Source organism: Podarcis cretensis (assembly GCF_951804945.1).
Source record: "Podarcis cretensis genome assembly, chromosome: 7".
Classification (NCBI taxonomy): Eukaryota; Metazoa; Chordata; class Lepidosauria; order Squamata; family Lacertidae; genus Podarcis; species Podarcis cretensis.
In genome coordinates, this window is record NC_137176.1 from 76,253,087 (window position 1) to 76,270,019 (window position 16,933).

General features: G+C 41.0%; 1 protein-coding gene and 1 long non-coding RNA gene across 8 annotated transcripts in view; one reads left to right on the forward strand and one right to left on the reverse strand.

Moving 5' to 3' along the window:
* TRPS1 (transcriptional repressor GATA binding 1) overlaps positions 1–16,933 on the reverse strand; it is a 245,911-nt gene that overhangs the window by 119,653 nt on the left and 109,325 nt on the right. The gene's annotated exons all lie outside the window — the stretch shown is intronic.
* Positions 7,806–16,933, forward strand: part of LOC307220626 — a 128,802-nt gene continuing 119,674 nt past the window's right edge. Inside the window, exon 1 of the long non-coding RNA XR_013841004.1 lies at positions 7,806–7,945. This is a non-coding gene — a long non-coding RNA (uncharacterized lncRNA). The remainder of the gene's footprint in view (positions 7,946–16,933) is intronic.

Sequence of the window (16,933 nt, forward strand, 5' to 3'; positions counted from 1 at the left end):
CCCAATGTTGGTAAATTGCAATATAAACTGACTTACACAGATATTAGTCCAAGAGGTGCTGGCTAAGAATGTAGTTATCCTTAGGATTCCAACTTCTTGAATTTTGCAATGCGCCTTTTGGCAAAAAGAATTTCAACCAAAATCATTTAAAATCACATTTTAACATGGGTATTTCGAGAGAAAGTACTTTCAAAATACGTAGCTAAATATAAACTTTCATGCAGACTTTTTTTAAGAGGCTTGTGTTTGTAACTGGGACAGAACAAAACTTATGAAGACACACACAAAAATGACACAGACCAATAACAGACCAAAACCATCCTTGAGGGTTCTTAACTTTCAAAAACTGAAGACAGGAGTGCCTGGCGTGCTCTGGTCCATGGGGTAACGAAGAGTTGGACATGACTAAATGACTAAACAACAACAACAATCCTTGAGGGATTTATCCTGGCCCTGCTTCGAAGATTTTTTTACCTGATTTTTTTACCATTGGGCAGAGTGTTTGTGAGCATCATTTCCAAGGGACTTGAACCACAATACTTCTCAGGAGGTTGAACTTTCAACCGTTCAAAATTGCAACATATTAAGATGCAGGATCTTCAGAACTACTATTAAATGAGTAATGTTTAGGTTAGCCATTCTTGTTTATAAAATCCATCAGGAAACAAATATTGCAACCTTGGTAAGCTGTCACTGCTCAACCCAAAATAAACATTTCTCACCCTTCTTTTAGGTTGAACTTCACCATGACTCATCCTGAAGAAAGTCTTTCATGAAGGAGCAGGTACCTGCTTCTAAGAGGCAAATTAGGATGGGGAATTTCGGAGAGGCCGGGTGTGGTCCACATTCCACCGTGCCAATTTTTTTGGCATCATTCTGCTAGCTCCTTTACCTGTCCTTCAGATAATACTGCACAACTCTTGCCTAATAGAAATATTATCCAGAATTAGTTCCTCAGAAGTAGCCGTGTGCTGCTGCTTTTAAGCGTGCAATTGTAAATAATGGCTATCTTAAAATACATTTATTTATTACATTTTTATTCTGCCTTTCCTCTAAAGAGCTCAAGGCTCCACTCCCAACCTGCAGCATTCTTCTCATAATAATCCTGTGAGAAATGTCTGGGCAAGTCAGTATCTCTCCGCCCAAGTCAGGACCTGCCCAAGACATTTCCCTGCCTGCAGTGAAGGACAAGATAGAACCACCTCACAATTCCATGTGTGGAAACTGACTGGACCAAAGGATAAATTTGTTGCACAAGCAGAACACCACCGTTGAATATCACCCCTAAAATGTAGCTGATACACATCTGCTGTCAGTATATAACACAAAAAGATGATGGGATATTTTTCCAAAAAGCCCACACTATTGTATCCAATCCTTTTTACTAGAGATCTCAGGGATTGGACCTCAGAGCTTTTGCATGTAAAATCATGATTTTACAGTTGTTTTGACATATTGTTGGCCGCTACCTCAAAAACATCCAGGGCAGTCAGGGGATGGTGTGTGTATACTCCCTCAAGCTGCCAGGTAATAGCCATTATTTTTTTTTGGGGGGGGGGGAGAACCAGCATGTAGGAGTTAGGAGACCTGGGCCCGGGTTGCGTTGGGGTGTGTGTGCTGTGTTGGCTGAGAGAAGCTGCTATCATGTCCCATTTATAGTTTAATAATTCTAAATGTTGATTAAAAGTCAAAACGAAAGTCCCACACACTTGTTGCTATGGTTGTTCTACACTCCTTAGTCTATTAATATAAATAATTGCCACTTGTATTTCATTATTGTTATTTTTCCTCCACGGTGAAAACCAGCTGGTGTTATATATGCTGGCAATCTGTGCTGAAATACAAGCTCATATATACAGGAAAAGGGGGGGAAATCATGCGAAACCATTCTTCCCAGCCTGGATGCCTTACAATGTTAATCCTGGTGGGTGTACTCAGGGCTGGCATTCTAAAGAGAACTGAGCATTCCAATTCATGCTCATTAATGTAGCTTGTTTCTTGTATTCAAGTTGCTAATATTGACCTTTATCTCTCTCATTTTTGCAGCCACCCAACATCATTTTTTGATTCACTGTCCCATACATCTGCATTCATTGGCTGAGAGGCAAAACTATCCCCGTGTTTCTGCCTGAAAGTAACAAATGTCAAATCTGCTTCTGAAGTCAGGTCTTCCAACATACAAGAGTTGTGGCCGTTTGGCATTATGAAGGGAAGAATATGAAGCAATCTTCAAGAACACAAATATTTGGGGAAAGAGATCAAAAGTCTGATCCCATATACTGAACAAGATGGTATTCTGTGCAGCTTCCAGCTACATATATGAGTCAGGCTTCCTTTATTTTATTTTATTTCATTTTAAAGCAATAGTGGGACTTCAAAACACAAATCTTCAAAGTCTTTCACCATCACTAAAGACAGAGAACTTTACCCAAAAGTATGAAGCTGATCACAAAATTGCACAGGCCTTAGCTGGAGCTTTGACTGTATCCTGATCAGGATCCTTTGGGTGAGTGCAAAGTGTTAAACTATGTTTCATAAAATTTGATTGTGAATGAAGCACTATAATCAAAGCTCTACTCTATCACAAAGCTTGCATCTGTATTCTGAACCTATATACTGTGAATCTACTGAACCTATCTCACTGAATTCACAGAGAATTACTCACAATCGATTGCCAAACATAAGTATTCATCTTTGCATGATCTGAGCTCAAGCCGTGCAACAACAAAAAAGCTGTGCATTCAGTCCTAAATGCTGCTATTTCCTTAACAGCCAACGCACAGAACGTTAGTATTACCTTACTGTAGAAAGGAGCGGATGGGGGACTTATGATAGAAAGCATGCAATGTTACACCGTTTATTTAAGCTTGGAGCAGAGTACACTTCTGAGAGATTGCAAAGAGTTATAAAATGTTGCAACCAAAATATCCTTATACATATTTAGGCAGAGAAAGAGGCATCGCACAGAAAGCATTTTAAACAAATAGCTGGAAAGGAGAAGGGGCTAAAGCAGATGCCTCTGTTTCCCACGAGTCAAGATTTTAAGGAATAAGGTTCACTATCTCTTGCAGTGGCAACTCAATGAGGCTTTTTTGTGTTTGTAGTGGAGAGCAAAACCTTTAACCAAGCCTTTGATGAGGAAAGAACTAGCTGTCATGGGGCACAGTACTTAAAAGGTGTAAGAGCGTTTGTCACTAGTTTGCTAGTCTTGGAAAGTAGCTATAATTCTAGCTGTTGACAATGAAAGGATCAAAGGAATGAAACACCTCGGCCTTCTGCGCCCAACCCCCTGAAGTCAATGCTTCCATTAAATAAATCACAGCTCCTGCGAGACACCGAGCTTGTGAGGGGACCAGCTCTGAAACGTTCCACTCATTCTTGATTGTTTTGCTCAAAAGAGGAGTTTGCTTTTGGCTTCTCACACTGTTCCTTGGATTCCAGGCACTTTGGTGCTTTATTAATTCAGATCCCTCATTGCTGGGGAGGTGGGTGTTTAAATATAAAACACTGTTTGCATTTCACATAATACTACCATTAGTTTTGTTTGCTCCAGCAAAGCTGTAAGAAGGGGGGGATAAATCCATGGGGAAAGTACACATGCATGCAAAGTCTCGCCAAACACATTTGCCAATCAAACGGCCATGCATGACGGAGTTTGCACAAAAGGCTTTCACAAATGCATAACTCCAATTAACATAAAGTTTGCTTTTAAAAAAAGAAAAAAGGAACAGGGGTGCATGGAAACTCAGTTTTGAAGGCTAATTGGAAATAGCCTCTCTTGGCTCCTAGGGTGCGAGCAAAGATTCAACTAAATATTTTCAATGGGCTTTTCAAGCACATGGCCTCCAAGGCAGTAAGATAATATGTTTCCACTTTCAAAGGCTATAACTTTCTTTCTTCTTTTTTTAAGAGAGGTGTAGTACTGCATGACAAGGGGACCATATGCCTTATCAGTCTTCCTAAGACAGGGCTGACATCAACAGTGAAAGCAAATTGTGCCACACACACACACACACACACCCTTGAATATTCTCCTGCCCCATCATCAACTCATTTTATGGGATTGACTGGGATTTACATGAAAAGGTTGCTAATCACCTCAGGCAAACAGCATGATCAAATAGATTAAATTAAAAGCCAACCAGCCTGGACAAGAAACACAGAGAATGTGGATTCTATGAATGACAGACGTACCTATTGTACTTGTCTACTGTAAATTATCAGGAAAGGGATTTCGTGTGGCGGTTGTGCTATAGCTGAATGTGTGTCATCTTGAGCTCTTTGGAAGTCAGGGTGGGACAGAAATATAATAAAGGAAATAAAAAATATATACAAGCATAACACATGATATTTCTTCACTTAGTCCCTCCAATCCTCTTGGAAGCCAAGAGAAAGTTCTCTGGAAAAAAATCCTCCCCCTCTGTCACAGTTCTTCTCCCCCACTCTGATAGTGAAATACTTGGGGCAAGGCAATTTGACACTGGCTTCTGTAACAAACCTGGTCAGGCAGGATTTCTCACACACCCTGCACAAAAGACTAACCCTTCACAAAGTACTTATTTCAAATTTATGTCAAGGTTGAGTGCACTGCAGCCAGGGAACTGTTCTGCGAACACAATGCAAAGGGCTCATAGGCTAATCACTAAACCAGTGGGTTTGTGGCAAAGGGAAGTGGGGGGGGGGAGACTTGTCATGCCCATTCCTTAATCTAACCACACACAGTTACAACCAGAAATATAGAATTTTAACCAAGCACAGTGAAAAGCAACAAAGCTCTTTGCTTTGACTTTACCATTTTTTGCTGAATAATAATAATAGAAGAAGAAGAGGAGGAGGAGGAGGAGGAGGAGGAGGAGGAGGAAGAAGAAGAAGAAGTGGTGCAGTGGCTTGCATCAAATTCCTGGGTTTACAACCCTGATCAAACGTGATACATTAGGTGTATCTAATTAGGTGATTCTAATACAAACTTTGAGGCTGCAACATATCACTTCCTGGGGTGTGGAGCCTGAGAATTCACTTTCTGATTGTATCATGAATAACAGCAGTGAAATTTTGTTGAACAACCTAAGCCCTTCTTTTAGGAGGGTGAGACAAAAGTATTTGCATGTTAAGCAACAACGCAGCATTGTTTTCTATGTGCTTTGATGCTTGTTGTAGGATTAATTAGCTATTCGTTGCAGTAGCTGCCTTCTCTCTCTAAATTCTATAGAGGTGGGCTTGTGGTGGCCATGAAGTAAACATACACATTAGCATGACAAGGAAGAAGTAAACTACACATACATGTGACTGTGAACAACCGGGACATCCAGTTGAATGAGGACATGAATGGAGAACCTCATCTCCTGTTGTGTAGGCCAAGCTCAGCTAGCCACCTAAGACCAAGTACAATCTGGCTTCAGAAGAAGTAGTGAACAACATTGGCACCTGTGATTAGCAGAAAGTATAAAGTCTGTGGATTGGCTATGCCCAGAGAAGACATGAGTGGGCTGGTCAACAAAGCTGCTGGGCGGGGGGGGGGGGCAGGAGACAATACAGACAGGGGAATAATAATAATAATAATAATAATAATAATAATAATAATAATACTTCTCTAAGGAGAATGAGACAATCCTAGAGAATCTCCATTAATACTTCTGCCTCATATGGACTGAGCCACAATCAATTCACCTTTGTCCTGCCAGTCACTGATCCACACACCTGTTTAGGATAACAACTCACCTGCTGCTGCTGTTGGAAAACACTGATGGCATGTCACCTGAAAATATTCACACAGCCTCAAAGAGTGGTTTCATGTAGTGTAAAAAGCCATGAGGAACAAGGAACAAGCTGGAACTTAGCGGCAGCCCATATGATAATTTCTTCTTTGGCAAAGCAACCATTCCCTATGACCTACTTGGATGGCAGGAGTGGAGTCACTGCAACTCTCCCAACGCTGGTATACAACTCTGAATTATATTATAAAATATAGCCGAGAGTTCCAGGAGAATTAACAGGATCACATTCTTAGGATGAATCACCAGGTTCTTGCTTTGGCTTCCCACAGGCATCTGGTTGGCTATTGTGAGAACAGGATACTGGACTAGATGGGCCATTGGCCTGATCCAGTAGGCATTTCTTATCCTCCTAGGACAACTAAGGCAGCTTCAATATCAAAAGCATGCCTAAAGCCATGTACAACTTGCCTATATAAGACTACCTTTGCCACTCTTCTAGAAAGTAGCTATTCCTAATATTTTCATTTGGTCTGCATCTTTTAAGCAAACTGATCTCATTTGCAGGATTAATGCATGAATCAGAAGGTAATTGCCCTTTGGATTTCACATTTTCTGAATTTTGCCAGATGTTCTCAGTTTTAAAAAACTGCATTTGTTCGTTTTGTCTCTGTTGTTGTTTCAAAGAGTACATTTTAGGATAGGTATGTTTAGAAATGTGTACGTTGAGATGAACGTGAATTTATGTGCATATTTTGTGATAAAATAACATCTAAGTATGTAGTAAAGATGTACTTAAATATGGATTTATTTTTTATATTAAAAATGAATTAATTCAGAACTGAAACAAGAGTGAACTTACAAATAAATACTTGCACCAGAAATAGACTGGTCCTTCCATCCTACTTTCCAGAAGAATATTTGAATAATTTTATCACAACAGCAATCATACTCTGGATTACCCCTCCTCAGTCAGAAGCATATTTATCAAATGATTTATCCAGAGAATTTCTGTTGTAACAAGTTCCGAAAAGCATGTATGAAGTCACAAGTAGGTCTTAACCATGGTCCTCCAAGGTGTGCTGATCCCTATGCAAGAGTGGGAGGCTGGGGGGGCAGGGAGAGATGTGAATAGTCTTTCCAATGTCTACTGGGTATCACAATGTGATCCAAGTTCCATTTATGGGCGTTTACACTATTTCATAAAATCAAAAGGGTTTATTTATATTAGAGGCACTCCATATATATTTAATTGATACAGTTGCTCAAATTTCTTTATCCATCTTAATCCCATTCTCGCCCCACCCTATGGGTGCACAATAATGTCATATTTCATCCCTATGATTTCCCAATTCCTGCAGTAGTATCATCTTTACGGGAACAAAGACATGATAAATTGAAGGAAGTGGTGACAGCAATCTTATGTGTTACTGGAGCGGGCGGATAGTATTGCTATCCTCTGTAACGAACACAGAGATATCAAATGACTTGTTGGGCAACACATGGAACTAGCGAATTTGGATTTTTTTATGGTCCCATTGAAGTGAAAGGAACTACACTGATTTCTACTAAAGTACTCAAAGCCTTATGGGCTGGGCAGTTAAGGATGATTCCAATCATACTACTGCAAATTCAGATATTAGTGATAAACCTATGATAACAAGGCATTTCATACTGCAAGGTGAATAATCACAAAACCAAAGAAGTATAGTATCAATTCCTCTAAAGAAGCCTTTCATCATGTAGTTAAAATCCAATGGTGGAAGACCTACCTACCATTTCACAAACTATACCTGTGAATGAGGTTCATAATTATCATTTTTAGCTTGGTCTCCCTCCCCTCAACAGCAAGTGGGCATGCAAAAATCATTGTAAAGTCATGTGTAGGTGGCTTCAGTGGCAAACTCCAAACATAGTTCAACAAGTCCCACATCCTGCTAAGCCACTCCTACTAAACTCCCATTAGCTTCACCCACTCAAACCTTGTGCTTCCTGCTCCATTCTAGCTCTGTCCAGAGAAGCTCTTTCTGTCAGCTTTTACAGCTAAAACAACCTTCCATGGTTAGAAGCACTATACCTTTGAATACCATACAGTAGTACCTTGGGTTACAAACACTTCGGGTTACAGACTCCGCTAACCCAGAAGTAGTACCTCGGGTTAAGAACTTTGCCCCAGGATGAGAACAGAAATCGCATGGCAGCGGGAGGCCCCCTTAGCTAAAGTGGTACCTCAGGTTAAGAACAGTTTCAGGTTAAGAACGGACCTCCGGAACTAATTAAGTTCGTAACCAGAGGTACCACTGTATTCTGGTTACAAACAAAAAGCAAAATACTGCTGCCAATATAGCCTGCTTATCATCTTCCATGTTGGCTGGTTGAAATGGAGATTACTGAACTAAATTAAAAAAAAACTTACCCCAAGTCTAGACAAGAATGAGTGAAAGACTGAGATTGAAGCACTCATTCTCCTTCAATTAGCTTCTCCCCTAATTATTTCCCAATACCAGATCCCTTCCAGTTTTACCCTCAATTTCTCTACAGTTTCCTCCCATGCTACTCTTCTACCTTTAAGCTTAAAGAAACAGAAGAACAAAGGTGATGTAATTTCACAAAATGGCAGCTGGCCAATTGGAACCTAGCCACCTGCCATTACCACCAATAAGCCAGCCTCCTCCACCATCCATGCCCATAAAGCACAGGTGGCTTCACAGTGATCGAGTTTTATTTCTAGGAGTGGGTGTGCATCAAATCTTGAGAATCCATTTCTCCACCTGTACACTGGCACCCACAGTGAAGTCAAAAAGTTATAATCTCCATCCTAAGAGCAAAAACATACTGTAAACGTAAATCATGCACTTTGATTCTCTCGGTTCTGGGGTGTTTAAAGCGAAAACAAGCTTTGTTTTAACAGTAATACTCTTAAAATATGCATTAAGTTCAGAAGCTACGTATAAAGTACATGAATTTTTTCTCCACCATTTTGAACATCAGTCCAATATTCTCAAGCTTTATTTGCATGGTGGCATGGCTGACCTCCATCAGTTTGGAAAGCACTGCTTGTTAGTTAATCACCAACGTGGAATGAGTGGAGCGAAGGGGCTCGCAACATTTATTTTGTGAAGTCTTCAAATAACAGTTGTCCCAATCTCCCTTTGTTGCAATTTCTCTTTGAACGACTGGTGCTCCGGGGCAGATTAGCAGATCTTTGAGTGGTAAATCCTGCATTGAGTTATTTGTAACATTTAAATTTTACTTGAAGTTACTTGAAGATAAGTTAATGACAGGCAACACAGGGAAGTTTGTATTTTAACTCAAGATCTTGCACTAGACTAAGAACGAATCAAAATAGGTCTACACTATACTTGTGCAACGGAGTATTATTCACTTCCATTGTTTGATACAACCTCTTTACTACTCAGGTCAACCCTCTGTCCCACCTACTTAGAACAGTACTAAGCTTCCCAGAATTCAATTATTCTACCAATATTATAATGCCTTTATAAAAATGTACAGTGAGAGCACACCAAAAATACTGTATACAGATTTAGTTGCCATAGAGCCAGAAAGGGGCTATCAAAATAATCATAGATTGGAGCACCTCTCTTAGGGGTGGGGAAGCTGCTTAGTTTGGCAGAAGGAAGGCAAGTAAAAGGAAGGAGGAATATAGTAGAAACAGATACATTTTTCTTCCTGTCTCATATCACTAGAATCTGGAGACAGTTAACAAAGCAGAATGGTGTTAGATTCAAGACGAACAGAGGTACTTCTTGACATAGTGCACAGTGAAGATTATAGAATAAGCTGGCACAAGCTAAGGTGATGTTCAGCAATTTACATAGCTTGGAAAAGGAGATTAGAATATTCCATTGAAGATATAGTCATCAATGGCTACATGCAAGCTATATCTGAGTACTAGCAATTCATAGAATCATAGAGAGTTGGAAGAGACCACAAGGGCCATCGAGTCCAACCCCCTGCCAAGCAGGAAACACCATCAGAGCACTCCTGACATATGGTTGTCAAGCCTCTGCTTAAAGACCTCCAAAGAAGAATTGAGGAACAACAGGAGAGGACAACTATCCATTTGTCCTGTTTGTAGACTTCCCACAGGTATTTGGGAATTCCTTGTCCCAAAGTGAAGTACATAAAGTCCCAGAGAACAAAGGTATACTTTAAAAGGGCGGGGTGACTCTTAGCCTGGATTATCAATGAAAGCTTGTGATATTTTGGCAAGAGAAGTGAACAGGCTTAAAATTGTGCTGTATGTTATTGTCCACTCCTGACCTTATGTAAATTACATGTGAGAAACAAGGCACACCCTGAAGGGTGCTTATTCTCCAAATAAAACATGGACTGACTTTTGCTAATGAAATCCTGCTACCATTTGCAAAACCCCACAAGCATTTAGAGCACCTTTCTCAAAAAGACTTCAGACCAAAACTTATTGCAAATGTCAAACTTCTAAGCTGGGTGTCAAATATAACATTTTGAAAATCTGAAATCAAGTTTAGGAAGAGGGAGGCTATCACCTCAGGCCGCCAGCTGCAGCAGCCACTGGCTATTCCTCATATACCCCCAGCCCTTCCTTCAGTCGCCCCATGGTCTCTACCAGGCCCAATCTCCAAAATCTGACCTGCTGCCTCAGGTTGTTGGAAGATACTATTTTGTCATCAGTGTTGAAACAACATTCAACTGTCAGTCCAGTTGGCTTTTGTATGTGGAATTGGGAAGGAGAGTCTCTTGTACTTTACCTCAGGCAGCAAAATGGCTTGAGCCAGTCTGCCTGTAATGTAACACCACATAATAATAATAATAATAATAATAATAATAATAATAATAATAATAATAATTTATTATTTGTACCCCGCCCATCTGGCTGGGTTTCCCCAGCCACTCTGGGCGGCTTCCATAAAAACCAAAAATACACTAAAATATCACTGATTAAAAACTTCCCTGAACAGGGCTGCCTTAAGATGTCTTCTGAATGTCAGGTAGTTATTTATCGCTTTGACATCTGATGGGAGGGCGTTCCACAGGGCAGGCGCCACGACCGAGAAGGCCCTCTGCCTGGTTCCCTGTAGCTTTGCTTCTCGCAATGAAGGAACCGCCAGAAGGCCCTCGGCGCTGGACCTCAGTGTCCGGGCAGAACGATGGGGGTGGAGACGCTCCTTCAGGTATACTGGGCCGAGGCCGTTTAGGGCTTTAAAGGTCAACACCAGCACTTTGAATTGTGCTCGGAAACGTACTGGGAGCCACATGATGTGTTTCCTCATGTATGAGGTCAAACTATTTGTCATTGAAACCATATGTTGGCGGCAACAACTCTCCATATTTTCAGGCAGATGTCTGTCTTATCAGCTGAACCTTCTAACTGGAGATGCTAGGGATCTGAACCTGGGACCTTTTGCATTTGAAGTATGTCATCTACCACTGTGGCTATGGTCACTCCCCAAACTGTAGTGACCTACACGTTAAATGGATAAAGTGGAGGATACAATATATGTCGTCTGCCATAGCTCCATATATGGGGTTTTCCAAACTTCCTTCAGTTGTTAAGAAAAAGACTCTAGAAACTTGAATCTGTGGGTGGAATGCAACATCACACTAAGGTGATTGTCCTGTCAGCACAAGCATTTCTCCTTTCCAGAAAAATCAATCTCCTCATTCCTCTCCCATGTTCTGGAGGTTCTCTCAACCTTCCCAAAAAGATTCGGAGAGGGTGCAAGGTGAGGGGAGAGTACCACTGTTGTTAGTAGGACTCATTGCTTTCGCTTTCACTAGCACAACTTAGTTGAATCTGTCCTGGATAATTTGTGCCAACCTAGGCAGGGAATTTATGTGCTCCCCCATCCCCGCCCCAAAACACACACTTAATGTTCAATGCTCCCATACTGAAGTGGTGGTGGGGCATTCCTTCTACATCCCAGATCAAAACGACTTAGGCTGCCATCCTAACTGCACTTACCTGGGAACAAAGACTTGCTTCTGAGTAGCCTTGGTTAGGGTTGCGCTGTGAGTAACACCAAGACAGTCACGTAGCTGTTTGGGTCCTTCTTTTGAAGCTCTTCATACTCCTTTAACTGCTGTCCACACCCAACACTTATCCAACACCAATTAGCCTTAAGACCTCACTGATAGTTTCTGTTTCATAACTGCATGGATGCTGAGCATCCGTGAGAAATTCATCAAACATACCTCAGAGGTTCTTGGGGCAAGGCCATTCTAAATGAAATTCTCATTTTAAAAGTATAGCTGAATTCATTGCAAGTGGGGAAAAGTCTATTTCCAGTAAGTTTATTACCATGTACATCACATTAAGGGAAGCCTGGGGCAGACATAATATATCCTATATTTACGTGGTTCCAAAGGGCTTTTTGAAATATTTATATATAATGTTTTATGTTGACTCCAGATGCTCCCTTTGTTGTGTTAGATAGGAATATCTGATGTTCATTAGCAGTTACCTCGGAAAGATTCCTAGTTGCGTGCAAGAGGAAAATAGTTTGACAACTTGTAACAACAGATTTCCCAGACAAAGAAAATGTGCCCTTTGATTGATTTGGGGGTGCTATTAGTTTAAACCACATCATGCATTATGTATCATTTGTGCTTTTTTTTAACAACTACAAGTTAAAAGAAGGAGGCTAACATTCGGTCTGGTGTAGTGTTGCAGGGGTGGCTATCCTGTGCCCCACAACATCATCTTTCCCAACTGTCGTTCAATGTAGCTGGCGCTGATGAGAGTTGGAGTACAAAAACCACCTAGAGGGCCACTCTACACTCTAGAATACTGGAGTCAAATTCTCCTTACCTTCGGGTGGTCACAGGGTCGCTTTCTTTTACTTTTTTCACATTTATCTTCCACCTATACTCCAATGAGGCAGTACATACAGTTCTTTCTCTAGCTTTCGTCTTCTTCACAACAACCTTGTGAGGTAGGTTAGGCTGGCAGATGGTGATTGACCCCAAGTCACAAAAGTGAGTTTTCATGGTTGAGTGGATTGGATTAAAAAAAATAAGGCAATGAATATACAGTGGTACCTCGCAAGACGAATGCCTCGTAAGACGGAAAAACTCGCAAAACGAAAGAGTTTTTCGTTTTTTGAGTTGCTTCGCAAGACGGATTTCCCTATAGGCTTGCTTCGCAAGACGAAAACGTCTTGCAAGTTTGTTTCCTTTGTCTTGCAAGTTTGTTTCCTTTTTCTTAAAACCGTGCATTCACTTCGAGGAGCAACTCATAGCACGCGGTGTGGTAGCCTTTTTTGAGGTTTTTGAAGACTTTGGTGATTTTTGAAGCTTTTCCAAAGTCCGTGCTTCGCAAGACGAAAAAATCGCAAGAAGAAAAAACTCGCGGAACGAATTAATTTCGTCTTGCGAGGCACCACTGTACTGAACTGTAATCTCACAATTTATGGGGATCGAATGAGGATATTGCCATATCACAGATAATATGTCAATTATCCCTAGTCTCACTGCCAGAAACTCCACCAAAACTACAGGGAGACTAGAGCCCTGGAAGCAGAGAGCCAAACACCTGAGTCAGCATTCTATTCCAAAAGCCAAGTGAAATGTTTGGCAAAATTTACTAGAGCATCTCACAATATAAGCTGGAAACCATGGGGGAGTAGATCAATTGAAATTAAAGGACATAACTTGGTTAATTAATTTCAATCGGTCCGCACTATGTGAAGCTTAGTTGAATGCTACCCACATCATTTTCAAAGCCTATTCAAGTCCAAACAGATCGTTGCAGCTGCAGTTATCATCCTTCTTCTTGGGATTTCTGGAGATAAGACTTGAGAGGTCTAGGTTCATGATCCTGCTCAGCCATCAGGTCTCCCAGCTTTACATATACACCTCATGGGGAACAATGTGAAAAAAGATCAAAGCAGCAATCCTAAGATACAGTGTGGCTGCTTAATGCCATTGATTTCCACAGAATTCGAACCTATATAAAAACTGAACAGCATTGTGTAATTGTAATTAATAACAATCCTCAAAGGCATCAGACTCCAAACTCATTTTTGTGGGAGTTTACAAAGGCTGAATAAAATTGCCACATCCACTTGTCTTCAGCTGAGGGCATGTCAAACGCATTTCAAGAAACCATCACTATTTTTAAAAAACGGGTGTTCTACACTCATTCAATGCTTCTTTTTCATCTTGTCATTGGCTGTGGAATTTGCAGTCTGTTATTTCTAAGAAGGCACAGAATGCATGAGCCTGGAAAATGAAATAATATTCAAGACCCTGAAGTGTTCACACATACAATCTGTTAATAAGGCCTAGTGAAAGCTGTGTATGTGTGTGGAGGGGTTGGGGGGGGAGATATCAAGAAAAGATCACCTCTATTTTGGAAATGAATGGATGCAGGAAATTCTGCCATCCTGAAGGACAAAGAGAGTAACATGCAGTTGACAAATGTTAAAACACTGAGAAGTGACACTGTCATTTCGCTAGACCAGCATTACAAGTATGTTGTTTTTCCAGTTCCAACCTTATTTCCATAGGCTATTCACACCATCCTGACCTAACATGACTAGTTGTAAATCCATTTGTTTGTGTCAAAAGTGTCATCACAGCTCAGTAAGCCACAGATGTCGCAGTGTTAAAAGACTGGATTAAAATAAAAAATAATGAAGAAATCAGTGTTTATTGAACATTTGGTTTGAGTCATTATGAATAACATGCTTTTCAGACTACAGACATATCCCTCTCACACTGCTCAATTCTCTTTCTCTACTTCCCACCTTTCCTTCTAATTCCTGATTAGGATTTCAGCAGTAGGAGTTTCTGGCTTCAGGCTCCTCTGTGTGCCCACAACATCCATACACTGGGAGCCGGGGGGGGGGGGGGTCCCACTTCCACAACTTAGTATTCTACAACAGTCATACATGTTGTGGTAACATGTTGTGGCTTGAAGACAGACACCCTACTGCTTCTATGGTCCCTAAAACCTGTATCTAGAGCTGTATTCCTCAGTCCTTTCTTCTTTCAGAAGGACTAGTTGCAGGGGCCTGATTCTTACCCTTGTCCTTCTGGGGTGGCCTCTGAGGAAGTGGGTTGGCTCGACTGGGTTTTGCTCATAAAACCTTAAACACGATATAAGAAAAGTCTTGCTGGCAGATCAGGTCAATAACCCACCAAGTCCAGCATTCTAATTCCACAGTTACCAAACAGATGCCGTTCACTGGAAGTTTTTGTGCAGAGGTTAGATGGCCATCTGTCATGGATGTTTTAGTTGAGATTCCTGCACTGCAGGGGGTGGGATTAGATGACCCTTGGGGTTCCTTCCAACTCTACAATTCCATGGTGCTATGAATATTTAGAAGTAAGATCGTATACCTATGAAGCCCACTATGTTGTCTCCTGGGGAATGTAGCCAGTTGGGTTCTTAGATGTATCATTTCTCCCAAAACTTGAAGGGGATACTGTTTAGTACAGTGATGTCCAACTTGGCCCTCCAGCTGTTTTGGGACTGCAACTCCCATCATCCGTAGCTAACAGGACCAGTGGTCAAGAAGGATGGGAATTGTAGTCCCAAAACAGCTGGAGGGCCAAGTTTGGCCATCACTGGTTTAGTATATTAGTGAGGTTATTTGAAAAGGACCAGAAATGTTCAGCTCCCAGTTAACCAGCTGCCCCAGGTAATCAAGGAAGCAGGCTGTTCGTACTCTATGCTCCCATCTGCCCCACCACTTGCCTGTTCATGACCTCCATGCCGACAGAGCTGTACCAGGTCCAGGAAAGCCCTTTAAAAGGCACGGCTGCCCATAAAAATGGCTGCGATTTCCAACGCACGAGCTCCTAACAGTGGGCACTGTAGCAATGCATGTCATGTTGCTATTACCGTTACACTGATCACCAGGGATGATTACTATTATTGGTTTTATATTATTGGTGTTATAGTGTGATCTAAACATACAGACTCAGAATGAATGCACACTGAGTTCAAAGGACTTATTTGTGCTTTAATAACTGATTTTAGAATTACACTTCATGTTTCTGATACTTCTGTAACTGTATAAAAGTTCCCAGAAGCTGTGCCAAGCTGTGCATATTTTAATACACATTAACAGAAACTCTGTGTGTGCAGCATTCACACAGATGCCCTGCCTAATCACTCAACAAACCCAAGTATGGGTATTGGGTTTTCTTGTCCCACAAATTCAAGGATGGGCCTCATACAAGAAACATGTGACAACATGAAGGCTGTTGAAACACATACACACCTCAGAAAAGGCCACTGAGTGATGTAGCAATTCTGGAGCCTACAAAACAGCCTGTTGCTTTAAAGGAGAAGAAAACCCCTGAATGGACATGATTGCCAGAACTAGTACAAATGGGACTGGGTTGTATCCTTATTTTCCCTTGCAACCTGGCCAAGAAATCTAATTCTTAGTTTGTACGCTATCAAGAATGGATAGGCAGATGGGCTCCGTTGAAACATTTCTTGCCATCTGCTGATAAACTGAAAGTGGAATGCTGTTGTTTTTTTATTTAAAAAAATGACAGAAAACACTTTTTTCAGTCTGAAATATGGTAAAATGCCTTTTGGCAGTTCTCGTTATTGATTGCATTAAAGGCTATATTGATCACACTTTGTTTTCAATCTAATAAATTATAGCCCTTCAGGTTGCAAAAATGTGCACGGCTATTCATGAACAGCTATTAGCACTCACAGCTCTAATGCTAGCTGAAGCACATCACATTCTTCATGAAACATTTAAGTTTAGATCTCTTCGCTTGCAAAGAGCAATTGCAAGCATTCACTCTAATCTTTGCTTAACAGCGTGTCAAGGAAGAAACATTTTAAAAACCTGTCCAAACGGCAAAACAGAGCAAGGGTAACATTTATTTCATTTAGCAACAACAACAACGTTTTTGTAGATAAGGATACATTTAAAAGCACAATTGGGAATGTCTGTGCGCGCTTTAATACTTTGCAAGAGAAGAAAAAGGGCAGATTATTATACAGTGGTACCTCGGGTTAAGAACTTAATTAGTTCTGGAGATCCGTTCTTAACCTGAAACTGTTCTTAACCTGAAGCACCACTTTAGCTAATGGGGCTTCCTGCTGCTGCTGCTGCTGCGCCGCCACTGCACGATTTCTGTTCTCATCCTGAAGCAAAGTTCTTAACTCGAGGTACTATTTATGGGTTAGCAGAGTCTGTAACCTGAAATGTCTGTAACCTGAAGCATCTGTAACCCGAGGTACCACT